Below are 15,148 nucleotides of genomic sequence, written 5' to 3' on the forward strand. Positions count from 1 at the left end.
AGAAAGCTCTTGTCTCCACCTTGACAGACTCCGATCAATCATCATCATCATCGGATGAGGAACAAGAGGAAAAGGCCAATCTTTGCTTTATTGCAAATAAAAATGAGGTAACATCTGAAACTCATTTAGATTTTACTTTTGAAGAATTGTATGATGCCTTTAATGAGCTAATGGATGAGTATAAATCAATAAATCTTAAAATCAAAGATTTGAGGCTAACTATTCAATGCTACAGTCATAAAAATGACAATCTGATTAAGAAAAATGATTCCATTGTTAAGGAGAACTTAGAACTTAAAACAAGCAACCAATTGCTAACTCAAAAGAACTGTACCCTAATTAAAGACAAAGAAAGACTAACTAAAGAAATTTCAGAACTTAAAAATAATAATCAAACTCTAAAAGATAACCTTACAAAAGACTTAAGCTTACTAAAAACAGAAAAACTGAACTTAACAAAAGAACTTGAAAAATATAAACCTATTGTTGAAAAGTTTACCTATAGCTCTGAAAAATTAGAAATGATTCTTAATAATCAAAAAGCTGTGTTTAATAGGGCCGATTTAGGGTATAAGCCAAAAAATAAGCAAAAATTTCTTAAAAACTTTTTTGTAAAAGCCGGAAAAAATAAAACTAAAAATGTAACTTGTTTTTGTTGTGAAAAAGTAGGACATAAAGCTAATATGTGTGACCATAGAAAAATAAAAGCTAAAAGAAAAATTAAAAAGGTTTGGGTTCCAAAAGGAACCTAAATAGCTAACCTTGAAAAACCTAAGAAAACTTGGGTACCTAAGATTATATGATTTCCTTGTGTAGGAGTGTCTTGCAGCCAAGCTCAATAAAAACTGTTGGTACTTGATAGTGGCTGCTCAAGACACATGACGGGTGACAAAGAGCAATTTTTCATCCTAGAACCTAAGAAAGGAGGTGTGGTGACTTTTGGAGATGATAACCAAGGTCACATCATGAGTATTGGTAAGATACAAATCATACCTTCAACCTTTACTGATAATATTCGGTTTGTAGATGGTCTTAAACACAATTTACTTAGCATTAGTCAACTATGTGATAAACGTTTTGACGTATTGTTTAAGCCATCTATGTGCATCATAACCAACTCAACTGACAATAGTTTAGTTTTTAAAGAACCAAGATGTGGCAATGTTTATGTAGTAGATCTTGATGATCTTGCTAAAAACAGCCGCTGCTTAGTTGTTAATGATACTAAGCTTAGTGAGGCAAGTTGGTTATGGCATCGTAAATTAGGTCATGCAAGCATGGATACATTATCTAAATTAGTTAAAAGAGATTCCGTGATTGGTTTGCCAAAGCTGAAATTTGAGAAAAACAAAATCTGTAAAGCATGTCAATTTGGCAAACAATCTAGAAGCTCTTTTAAGTCTATAAATTGTGTCTCTACAACTAGACCCCTTGAGCTACTTCACAGGGACCTATTTGGACCAACTAGGACCACAAGCCTTGGTGGAAACAAGTATGGACTTATTATAGTTGATGATTTTTCTAGATACACATGGGTCATGTTTTTAGCTCATAAGGATGAAACATTTTCAGTTTTTAAGAAATTCCATAAGGAGGTAACAAATACAAAAAATAGTTCAGTTATAGTAATTAGGAGTGATCATGGAACGGAATTTGAAAATCATCTATTTGATGAATTCTGTAGTAAAAAGGAAATAACTCATAATTTCTCTACACATAGGACACCACAATAAAATGGAGTAGTGGAAAGAAAGAATAGAACCCTAGAGGAAATGGCAGGACCATGTTGTGCGAAAGTGACCTCCCAAAGTATTTTTGGGGAGAAGCCATTAACACATCATGTCATATAATAAATAGAGTTCTATTAAGACCAATATAAAGAAAACACCTTACGAACTTTGGAGAGATAGAAAGCCCAAAGTAAACTACTTTCATGTGTTTGGCTGTAGGTATTTCATTCATAATAATGGCAAAGATAACTTAGGTAAATTTGATTCCAAATCTGATAAAGGTATCTTTTTGGGATATTCTACATCGAGTAAGGCTTATAGAGTCTTCAACAAAAGAACCCTTGTTATTGAAGAATCCATTCATGTTGCTTTTGATGATTCTAATGATGCTTTCTCCAGCAAGAGAGTAGTATTTGATGATGATGCAGGAATAATTGAAGAAAAGATGGATCACATGACTCTACAAGGGGATGAACCCAAGCAAGTTGAAGAAACTTTAACAAGCCAAGAGGTAATTGCCGAACATGGGCTTACAAAGGCTTGGAGGTATACTCACGGTCATCCTAAAGAGTTAATCTTAGATGATCCATCTCAACCTGTTAAAACTAGAGCCTCTCTTAGAAACTTAAATAATCATCTTGCATTTGTTTCACATTTAGAACCTAAAAACATTGAAGAAGCTGAAAGTGATATAAATTGGATAAATGCTATGCAAGAGGAACTTAACCAATTTACAAGAAATAAAGTATGGAACTTAGTTGAAAGACCCACTGAATACTCAATAATAGGAACTAAATGGATATACAAAAATAAACTTGATGAAAATGAAGTTGTGGTTAGGAACAAGGCTAGACTAGTAGCAAAGGGCTATAATCAAGAAGAAGGTATAGACTTTGATGAGACTTTTGCTCCTGTGGCTAGACTTGAGGAAATTAGATTGTTACTAGCATTTGCATGTTATAAAGATTTTAAATTATTCCAAATGGATGTAAAAAGTGCCTTTTTGAATAGGTATATTAATGAGGAGGTTTATGTAGAACAATCTCCTATTTTTGAGAATCATCAATACTCCGATCATGTTTATAAACTAAATAAAGCACTTTATGGTCTAAAACAAGCTCCTAGAGCATGGTATAAAAGACTTAGCAAATTTCTATTAGATCATGAATTTTCTAGAGAAAATATTGATACAACCCTATTTTTGAAAAAGGAAAACAAAAATATGTTAGTAGTGCAGATTTATGTAGATGATATTATTTTCGGTGCTACTAACAATCGCCTTTGCGAAGAGTTTGCTGAATTAATGCAGAGTGAATTTGAGATGAGCATGATGGAAGAATTGAACTACTTTCTCAGACTTCAAATCAAACAATCCAAGAAAGGAACTTTCATCAATCAAGCTAAATACATCAAGGAACTGCTAAAAAAGTTTGATATGGATGGACACAAGTCAATTGGCACTCCCATGAGCTCATCATGCAAACTAGACAAAGATGAACCAGGTAAATCAGTAGATCAAAAGCTGTATAGAGGTATGATAGGATCATTATTATATCTTACAGCAAGTAGACCCAATATCATATTTAGTATATGCATGTGTGCTAGATATCAATCTAATCCTAAGGAATCACACCTAATTGCAGTTAAGAGAATTTTTAAATATCTAATAGGAACAAAAAATATAGGTCTATGGTACTCTAAAGAATCAAGCATAAACTTAATAGGGTACACTGATTCTGACTTCGTTGGTTGTAAACTTGATAGAAAAAGCACCAGCGGATCATGTCAATTCTTAGGAGAGAACTTAATATCATGGTTTAGCAAGAAACAAAACTCGGTTGCACTATCCACGGCGGAAGCCGAATATGTTGCTGCCGGAAGTTGTTGTGCTCAAATCATATGGATCAAGCAACAACTTGAAGATTACGGCATTAAATAAGATAAAATTTTCATAAATTGTGATAATACAAGTGCCATAAATCTAACTAAAAATTCAATTCAACACTCAGAACTAAACATATTGAGATAAAACATCACTTCATAAGAGATCATGTGTTAAATGGTGATGTGATTCTTGAATTTGTTTGTACTGATGATCAACTTGCTGATATTTTCACAAAATTCTTGAGTGAAGATCAATTTTGTAACCTTAGAAGAGGGTTAGGAGTGATTGATCCATTTTTGTGATACTCTCGTATAATTCATTAATTTTGATGGTTAGCTTATGTTGGATATAGGATTTCTCGTCTATGGTCATCAAATCATTTCTTAAGTTCTAAAGATTTCCATATCTCTCTCCTTTGGCACGGAATTAACTGAGTTTTTGGTTATGTGCCAGAGTTCGAGTCGACTCGAATAGATTTTAGAGTCGGCTCATGCGCGAGTCGACTCGCACATGTTTAGGAGTCGACTCGAGGTCGAGTCGATTCACGCATGTTTAGGAGTCGACTTGAGTTCGGAAATCCGACTTCTTACCCTCAGCAAAATATTTTTTCTCCAATTCTATTTTCAGCCGCCACTGTTCAAAAAGCCCTAGAGTCGTCTTCTACATCGTCTCCGACCTATTTTTTGCCCTTTCTCTCGTGTTTTCTCCTATTTTTCTTGTCCTTTCCTCAGTTTTTAGGTCAAAATGCCTAGAAAAGCCGTTGTCCCGAGCCGGAAGAGATCTTTCATCGCGAGCGGCGCCGAGAGATGGTCCAAGGCACGGAACGAACCCGTGAGGCCTAGGCCAGTTCCCTCGCGTCCGTGCGCCGGGAGGGTTGTCTCTACCGGGAGAAAAGTCAACTTTGACTTCCTCTTCCGGAAAAGGTTTATCCTAGGGCATCATTTTAAGGCCCAAGGCTTAGAGTATTTTTGTTCAATTGACCTCCCTACATGTCCAGGGTTAGTTAGAAAATTTTACGGGACCGTCACACGGGGTGGCGGTGGTATCCAAGGAACTGTAGCAGGTGTCCCTATTTTCATTTCGGAGGACTTCATTGCTCGAGTCCTCCATCTCTCCCGAGAGGAGATTGCTCCCACACATCCATCTGATAGGACTGAGGCCTTTACGGCCATCTTAGGTTGCCCACCTCAATCTTCCATAGAGGAGGTGTTTGCAAATCAGCTTTCAGCTGAAATGCGACTCCTCCTAAGTATCATCTCTAGGACTCTCTTTCCTAAGATCGGGAGGTTTGACTTCATTTCTAAGAGAGAGACCTAGGCTTGATGTTCCACATTCTACAGGACATCCCCCTGAACTTTCCCAAACTCATCTATAGATATATCTATGAACCCCTAGACAAACCTAGGTTGAGTCTCCCGTATGGCATGCTTTTCACACTCATCTTTAGGGAGTTAGAAGTCCCTATCCCTGAGGGAGAACCCTCTCGCTCCCTCAGATACACTGACCACATGGGTGAGGGGACTCTCCACCGAATGGGTTTCCACAAGGTGGAGGGTGTCTGGGTTAGGAGAACATCCACATCCATACCATCTGACCCCACTACTCATCATTCACCTAGCTCTGATCATGATCAGGACCACTCCACAGATCCTTCTACCTTTCCATCCACATCTGGTCCTTCAGTCCCTGCTGAGCCATCTACTTCAGCTGGACCCTCTACTGTACCACCACCTCAGCAGCCCCTAGAAGTCAGGATCAGCACTGAGCAGCTCCGGAAGCTGAGAGATGACATAGTGAGGGAGCTGAGAGGTTCACACAGTGCACCCTCCACTGGCGTTATTCCCTCCACAGCAGCGGTATCCATGATGATAGCAGAACTTAGGGAGGAAATGTCAAACATGAGGAGCCTAGTCCAGGGTCAATACTTGAGCCTTACAGCCATAAAAAAAGACACGAGGCAGATGCGAGACAGCATCAGAGAAGAGATGGGAAGGCAGAGTAAAGGAGCAGAAAGGCTTGCAAATACCGTGATCTTCAAACTTGACTCCATCCAAGAAAGTGTGACCTAACTAGCGGAGACACAGGCTAAGGCAACCTCAGATTTCATCACGCAACTAGAAAATGTATCTGAGGGGATGAGCCTGGTCCCCTGATCTAGCCGACTAAATTTGGGAGCCTCATCCTCCCCCTCTACTAGACGACCCTAGTTGCATTTCTATTTTTATGATGTACAGTCCTTTGTGGACTTTCTGAAATGTATTCAATCTTGAATTTAATACAATGAATAGAGATTTTCTTTCAAAAAACTGTGCAATTTGACTTGTTATCTCTTTCTGTGTAATGTGCTTTTTGCTATGATGACAAAAAGGAGGAGAAAATATGATGTATTGAATGTAAAGGAAATCACTAAATAAAAAAAAAATCCTTAAAGCAAAATGTAATTTGTTCTTAGTGGATTCGATACCTCGAGGCTCATTATCCCTCTGTTGGGGCTCCTCAAGGAGTAATCTCCAGAATCTATCCAAGAAATATTTGGAGATTAGTTGAATCATACTCAAGAACAAATTGTCAGATTTTTTCTCTGAAAGTAAGAATTTAAGCTCAAAAATTTCAAAATATTAAAAAAAAATTTAGAAAACTTGAACTAGACTTAAACAAAATTGAATGCACATGTTGAGGAGGAGAATCTGAAATCTTAAGAAAGCAAATTCATTAAACACATATAAGCCAAACAATTGATTGCATGATTTGAAGGCTTATATAATTCCAAATGTAAGGAAGAGCATTAATTTCAGAATTTACTGATTCATACCTTTCAATTTTGGATAAATTAAATAACTAGACATTTGAATTCATTTCAAAACTTTACTATGAATCACCTCTTGGTTGAGCAATTCACTTTACAAATACTCAATATTTTGTCATCATCAAAAAGGGAAAGATTGTGGAGTGATTGATTATACCCCTATTTGATTTTGATGAGCCCAAAATATTTGAGTATATTTCATGTTGTACTAATGAATTCAATCTAGTATTTCAGACGAATATATGTGATTTATGTTTAAGTGTGTCTGAGCCATAGTTCAAATTAATTTGGCTAAGTGTTGAACTCAATTGAACCAAAGTTTGAAGCTCGAGTCGACTCCGGAAGATTGCGAGTCGACTCTAAGTGTTTCAGAGGTTCTGGCACAAGCTCGAGTCGACTCTAGTACACTACGAGTCGACTCCGACTGAGAACAGACAGAAGGACAGAAAGATGAATTTCAGATCCTGTCACCGAGTCGACTCCGATGCTTGCCGAGTCGACTCCGATGCTTGCCGAGTCGACTCCCGACGGTTCCGAGTTGACTCCAAAGGGTAACAGAAGAAAGACAGAATAATGTTTTTTAGACCCTGTTACCGAGTTGACTCCAGAAGGTTACCGAGTCGACTCCAGAAGGTTACCGAGTCGACTTTCAGTTATGACCGAGTCGACTCCCAGAGAAAAGCAAGTCCAAAAGGCAGAAAACCATTTTCGGAGACCCTATGAACGAGTCGACTCCAAGTGTTCCAGAGTCGACTCCCAAGTCAATCGAGTCGACTCCAACAAAGTGCGAGTCGACTCCGAGGTAGTTCAGATCAACAGACAGAGGATCGGCTTTTCAAACTCTGAGAGCCGAGTCGACTCCAAGAGAACCCAAGTCGACTCGAGAGAGAAAAGCAGAGATGGATTTCTGGAGCCCTGAGAACGAGCCGTCTCCAAAAGTGCCGAGTCATCTCCAGATATTGGCGAGTCGACTCCAGGTTTGGTCCGAGTCGACTCCTGGACGGGACAGCACTTTAATTCAAATCCTGAACAGTGGGCAAGTCATCTCCAGTGAAGCATGAGTCGACTCCAACAACAGCCGAGTCGACTCCAGATCGAGCGAGTCGACTCCGACCCCAACGGATACATTGTCAGGATGTGCAGACTGTACAGAATGGCTACAAATCAGTGTCTAACGGCTATTTTCCGTAGAGAACAGTTTAAATAGCCAGAGTAAACAGTAGTACCTGAGGATTGAGCTATTCCATTGTGTGCATTAAAGCTTTTCAACCACCAAGATCCTCTAGAGAGAAAATACAAGCAAAAGAAGGAAGAAGTGCATTCAACTCAACCCAACAAGTACTTCCTTCGTAATTAAGGCTCTACTACTGTCATTCAATCTTTTGTGCATTCAAGAGGAGACTCAGAAATCGAGAAGCCCCTACTTCTCCTTTCGAAATCTGTTTGAGGGCTTCTAACCTTTCTCTATTAATATTGTTCACATTTGCTTTATAGAAGCTTTCCTTGTGATTTTTCCAAACTGTTTTTCTTACTTGATTCAATCAGGGAATTGAATCAACGGTGATAAGGTTTGTTGGTGAGCCAAAGTTAAAACTAACAGTGTAAGGATTTGATTGTGATCTCGGAAAAATAATCGGATGGTTCTAGTCGGTGAGCCTGTGAAAACCGACCGAGTTCATTGTGATCTCGCAAAAACAACAAGTTGGGTTGTGAACTTGTAAAACAACCGGCTGTAATCCTAGGGATTATAGTGAACTCTCAAGTGCGGCTTAGGGAGTGGACGTAGGAGCAAGAGTTGGCTCCGAACCACTATAAAGTCTCTTGTGTTTGTATTGATTAAATGTCTCTTTCACTTTCTCCATTCACTACATCTAGTAATCTATTTAACCTGCTTGCAATAAATTTAATTAATTACTCATTAAGTATTAATTTATCAATAATTATTTAAAATCTAATTCACCCCTCCTCTTGGGTTGTCTCCTTGGGCAACAGGTTTAGTTTATAGCCTCCCACAAAACACCGTATAATTCAGTTATGGCTATCCAAAGAAAGACATGAATAGCACATGGGATAAGTTAATTAATCCTTTTGAAATGACCATCCCAATGCTTCAGAAGTTATAGGCTTGTTCTTAGTTCACATATGCATGTATCTACATAAAGAGAATGGAATATAATAATGTCGTACCTATAATATAATTACCCTAATGCAACAAAAAGTGAAATTACATCACCTTCATCCAACCTTAGCACATAACTTTAGTATCATAATTGTTGCTACCATCCTCTAACGTCAATATGAACTGCCTCCGTGGATCTACAAAAACAATAGACAAAGAGTAAAGGCTAATTTGATTGGCCCTGACTGAATCCTTCGATGCTTAAGTGAGTAAAAGTTTTATGGTTGGAAAATGAAGGAGAAAGAAAGAATAGAGAACAGAGAGATAGAGTCTCCTGTAAACTGGGATTGTTTTCCACTATTCTTTTTTGGAAAACCATTCAGACCTATTACCCTAACAAACTCGAAGTTATGTTGCAACAAATTGCTAATGTGGCATAATAACTTTGGGTTCAAGTGTAATAACTTAGTTCATGCGAGACCGAGTGTGCCTTTGAGGTGGTAGAAGCTGAGTTGTTTCTTATGCAATAAGGCTCTACTCAACATGGGTTAGTAGTCGAGATTATAGAATCAAGATAGAAAGAAATCGGCCTCGGGGGTCGGATGCTTATGCTTTGCTCGGTTTGCTCTTCGTGCCTAGTTGAGGAGATTGGCTCGAGACCTCTAGAGGAACCTCAAACACATGGGGATCATTGCATGAGCTATACATTGGATGAATTCTTATACACCATATCACACCAGTTATTAATTGCCACAACTTTGCCCTCCCCCTCGAGTCTAAGATGTCCTCTCTATTCAAGAGAAGCAGGTAACCACTTTGTCATAATCTATACTTCTTTAAAGAGAACAATAACTTTTGAGGGGTGCTGCATCACATGGTGAGTCCAGATGCTCTGTTCTTTGAGGCATTATTGACCATTTGGTGCAGTGAGGGTGCAACTTGCGTCTATCGATCCAGGCAGAGATTGAACCAATTTTGGCCATTCAAGGCTTTAGAAAAGGGGGTGGATGTCCCTGCCAACTTGCCACATTTGAGAAGGTTTCAAGCATTCTTTTTGCTATCTTGAAGAAAATTTCTATAGAGTCAATCCCTCTATTTGCTTTAGGAACAAGCTTGGGTGGTGATGTCATTATTTTTTTCTCCTTTTTTCTCCAAAGTAGATAGTTTCCTCACCAACCCCCCCTTTTTTACTCTATAGGATGGATTCTTCTAGGGATTGGTGCCTTCAGAACCCAATGGAGTTGACTCGTCTATTTCTAGGGTCGACTCTTATTGTCCTAGGGTCGTCTTGTATTCTTCAGGTGTCGATTTGTCAATATAATAAAAACCACAACTTTTTGTTTGTCTTCTGAGATTGATTTGGGTCGACTTGTGAACTGCTAGAGTTGGCCCGTGAAAGCGTATCAAACAGTAACAATGTGCAGAGGTCGACTCATCATAAACTGTAAGTCGACTCTTCAGGTAGCTCAGAATAAAATTTTCTATATTTGCATGTGAGCTTCTAAGGAATACTTCAAAGTCTTTTTGGAGTTATTCTTCTTGATGTAGACCTTCAAATACATAATCTTCATTAGAGACTTATTGAAGTCTTTCTTCTCGACTTTTCAGAAATCAATCAAATAAACTCATGGCAAATATATTAGTTATCTTTAACTCAATTATTTTGTATCATCAAAATAAACTCTTTAGAGTCAATAATCTCTCCCTTTCTGATGATGACAAAACCCTTAAATTCCAAAAGAGAATTATATAAATATTGATACCATCTTTTAGAACAGAGTATGAATTTGCAAAATTCAGACAAAAGGATAAGCAAGAATATCATCTGAGTTTGTATTATAAAATTTTCAGATAGTTGAAATATCTATTGATTCTGAGTTTATATTTGCTTCATACCAATCATTTTTTAGAATTGATGGAAATTGTTTTAAATACAAGATTGTTTGTATGACTAATTCTCCCCTTTCAAAAATTTTCATATTTACTTGCTTGCAAACTTCTCTTGTTTTCTATTGATTGATATATTTTGCTTCATTTATTCTTCCTTTGTTTGATCTTTTTCTGCCCTCTTTACTCTTCTTTTGAACTTTCCTCCTTTCCTTTTCTCCCCTTTTGGTCATTATCAGTAATGAGGGCACTTAAAAGAAGAAACATTTCATAAGATAAGTATGATAAACATTGAGAAATGTTTAAATTGAAATATCAATTAAAGCATACCACATAAATAGATAGAAAAGCACATATCACAAAATAAGCACATATAATTTCAACATAAACTGTAGATATTCATTATTAAAGAAAATCACTTGTAAATTTTTCATTAAGAAACAAAGTTTAAATACAAATACGATTCTATATGTATGAAATTTGAAAGTTAGGTATATCTCAAAAATGACTTAGGAATCTATACAAAATGAGAGGATAAGGAAGAATCCTAAGTTCTAGATTCATTGGAAGAGGTGGATGATGATGATTATGAGGAATAGGGTCAGCCACTATAAGGGTGATGACTAGTTGATCTTCTGGCTTTAAACCCTAAAGGAGGATGAGGTGGACGAGAAGGACCAATTTGATGAGCTTGATTGGCTCTCAACTCTCTAGTGAAGCGGTCGATTGTATTGCTTAGAATAGAGGCCAAAGATGTAAGAGACTCTATTAGGTGCCTAGATTCATCTCGAACTTCTTTGAGCATTTCTAGAATTTGCTCATAGAACATTTGAGCATTTGTGGTGAATTTACTTATATCTCTTCTGACAGATGCTTGCAAGTGTCTAGTCTCCCCCTCAATTTCTGTAATCCTCCTATACTGACAAGTCACCAAAAATCGTATGTCAGAGACATCATGCCTCAACTCCGCAACCATCTGGGTTAATGAAGATACATGAGGCTCCAATCTCTAATCAGTAGGAAGAGTGCCATGTGGTGACTCAGGGACTTGTTGAACTCCCTAACCAGTGACTCTAGAAGCCATCAAACCGGCAAGCACTTGCTCTATAAAGGACTTCATCTGCTCCTCATCCATCCTAAAAGTGTGACTTGAATTGCTCTCTGAATGTGGAGGCTGAAAATCAAAACATACTATGAAGTCCTCACCTACAAGCTCCTCAGCTGAGTGCATCTCCATGGGGGCAAGTGGCTAAGTATGCTCATCTGTAGGGGCTGCAGGCTCTCTAGGCCCTGCCACTATAGCCTCATCTCCTCTATGCTCATCATATCTACCAGAAGCACCTCGTCACACCTAATAACCGTCAATCCTAGAATAACCCATTCAACGCAGGGACCGATAATTTTAGGTGTTGGTGTGCAGTAATGTTCTTGAGCTTTTTCCTTCAAGCACTATACCTATTCCCTAAACACTAAGGTCAGAATCATGCTGTAGGAAAGAGATACCTTTGACCTACTTGTTGCCTCATGTATGTGGCGGAACATAATTGAGGGCAGGTTCAGGGGACTCACCCTGAGCACGTGAAACATCACCAAAATATGTCTCTCCAAGATAAAATCAAATCTTTCCGTCTTGGGAAACAAGAACCGACTGATCATGAGATTAAGAAATCTCATTTTCATTGAGAGTTGGCCCACACTGACTTCTTCTATCTGATTCACCTCTATTTTTTTCCAAAATGAGTTACAGTACCATCTAACATTCGTCAAGGTAGTCATTTGCAGTTCCATTGGTCGGTATATGCAACATTCTTCCCAAACTAAAAATATCCAACATAATATGGATTTCTTTAACTATGGACTCCAAGTTTCCAACACCAAACTTCATATTCCTATAGAACTCTCTTACTAGGTTGGGGTACATAGAAATGTCTAAAGAACACATCAACTCCCAACCCATCTGCTTTAGCTTGCTTCCAATTGAGAAACCCTCTCGCTCCAAAAATTCAAAATCTATTTTTCGACCAGTAGTTATTGCTGTTGTGGAGAGGGGTACCTGAGTTAGAACAGCCTAAGGAGGAAAAGGTACTATCTCTTCAGCTTATAGAGGCATTATGTCCATTTTGGCCTTGGTTCTACTCTCTGATGGAACTAGAGTTTTCATCCTCTTTAACTATTGAACAATCTACTTCTTGGGAGCCATTGAGAGGCCAATCCACCCAAAAATAAATAAATTTAGATCATGGGTAAATAGATTTTGGAGGAAAAGAAGGTAAAGCAGAGTTTTGAATAGAATGAGGGAGAGATAAAATAAAATAAAATAAAATTGGGAATGTTTGGATATAACATCTATATCCTGACATGGGGGTCAGCTCGAACTCACTTTGGAGTCAGCTCGGCGGCTCCTAAGTGGTTGGGTCATCCCCACAGTTTTGATGAGTCGACTCGTCCACTGCCATAAAACTTTAAGTTAACTTTTGAGTCAACTCGAAGCTCCCCTTTACTCTTAAGGGGATGGCTCCTCATGATCCAGAGTTGACTTCTCAAATTAAGAGTCGGCACACAAAGGAAGGAAATTCAAGATTTTCAATGAAATATAATTGAAATTGAAATGATTCAAAATGACAATGAGGAGTTAAGTAGAAGGATTTTAGCATAAAGGATTGCAAATTCCAAGTTCTCTCCTAACAAGTACAATTTATCTTTATTTAAAGATTTTGTTAAAATATCAGCAAGTGGTTTTTTAGAACAAACAAATTCAATCACTACATCGTTGTTATAAATATGATTTCTTATGAAGTGATGTCTTATCTTGATATATATATTTTTTGAGTGTTATATTGAATTTTTAGTCAAATTAATAGCACTTGTTTTATCACATTTTATGAATATTTTAACAAGTTTAATGCCATAATCCTCAAGTTGTTGCTTAATCCACAAGATTTGAGTATAATAACTTTCAGTTGCTATGTATTAGCTTCCAATTTAGATAAAGCTACCGAATTTTGTTTCTGGTTAAACTATGAGATTAAGTTAACTCCTAAGAATGGGAAAGTTTCACTAGTGCTTTTTTTTTTTATCAATTTTACATCTAGCAAAATCAGCATTTGAATACCCAGATAAATTTATTAAAGATTGTTTTGAGTACCATAAACCTATGCTCTATATTCCATTTAAATATGTTACTATTCTTGTAGCTACAGTTAATTATGATTCTTTAGGATTGGATTGATATTTAACACATAGGCAAGCACTAAACATGATATCAGGTTTAGTAGCAGTAAGATATAGCAAAGAACCTATCATACCTCTATAAAGCTTTAAATCAATGCCTTTACTATGCTCCTCTTTATCTAATTTATGAGAGGGAATCATAGGGAAACCGAAATTTTTTACTTTCTTCATGCCAAATTTTTTAAAGATTTCTTTAATATACTTGCTTTGGCTAATGAAGATCCCATCTCTAGTTTACTTAGTTTGGAGACCAAGAAAAAAATGTGAGTTCACCTATCATGCTTATCTCAAATTCTTTTTGCATAAGCTTAACAAAATCTTGACATAACACCAACAATGACATCATCAACATAGATTTTCACAATTAAGGTCTCGTTATCTTTTCTTTTTATGAAAAGAGTTTTATCTATATTTTTTATTAAAAATTATTTTCTAAAAAAAATTACTTAATCTCGCATACCATGCTCTAGGAGCTTACTTTAAACCATATAGTGCCTTGATTAATTTGAATACATAATTTAGAAATTTATGATTTTCAAATCCAAGCATTTGTTCCACATAAATTATTTCGGCAATAAAACTATTCAGAAAAGGCACTTTTAACATCCATTTAAAATAGTTAAAAAATTATGTAGCAAGCAAATGTAAGTAATAATCTAATAGCTTCCAATCTTGCTACAGGGTGCAAAAGTTTCATTAAAATGAATACTTTTTCTTGAGGAAGCATCTTTCTTGGGGCCATTATGAGATTAAGGGTGAGAGGCTTGGAGATGGTAGTGAAATCAGAAAGAGGGTGAAAGAAATTTGCTTGGTAGATCACCGAGGGAAGGTAGATTTTGGAAGAGATGAAAAGGGGAAAGAAAAAGATATTAAAGAAAGTAGGGCTTCTAGGTGTCGGCCTGGGAGGTCGATCGCTGCTTTCGAGTCAACTCATCATTATGCATGAGTCGACTCCCCCAACAACTTTCATGGCTTTGAGTTAACTCTCGAGTCGACTCAAAGCTCACTCTTACTCTGAGGGGTCAGCTCCTCATTATCTAAAGTCAACTCTTCACGTTAAGAGTCGACTCGTAGAGGAAAAGAATTTAATAATTTTAATGAAACATGATTAAGATTTAAATGGCTCAAAAGGATAAACAAAAAAAAATTAACAGAAAGAATCACAAACTCCTAATGCACATCTTTTAAAACCAAATTTGTATTCCTTCAAATGTTTAGTAAGGATATTAGCAAGTTATATTTCAGAACATACAAATTCAATCATTGGACAATTGTTTTGAGAATTGTTGTTCCAATTAGATATTTATGCATTCTTTTAACAGTAGTTAAGAGTGATTTCTTAGGTTTAGACTGATAGCTTGCATGTAAGCAATGATATTAGGTCTATTTGCAGTTAAGTATAATAAGGATTCTATCATGCCTTAGTAAGGTTTTAAATCAAAGTTTTTATCCGGCACATCTTTGTCTAATTTACAAGAGGGGCTTAAAGG

This window comes from Phoenix dactylifera, chromosome 13 (assembly GCF_051530095.1).
Source record: "Phoenix dactylifera cultivar Ajwa chromosome 13, Ajwa_hap1_PhDact_Kaust_v1.1, whole genome shotgun sequence".
NCBI classification, from domain to species: Eukaryota; Viridiplantae; Streptophyta; class Magnoliopsida; order Arecales; family Arecaceae; genus Phoenix; species Phoenix dactylifera.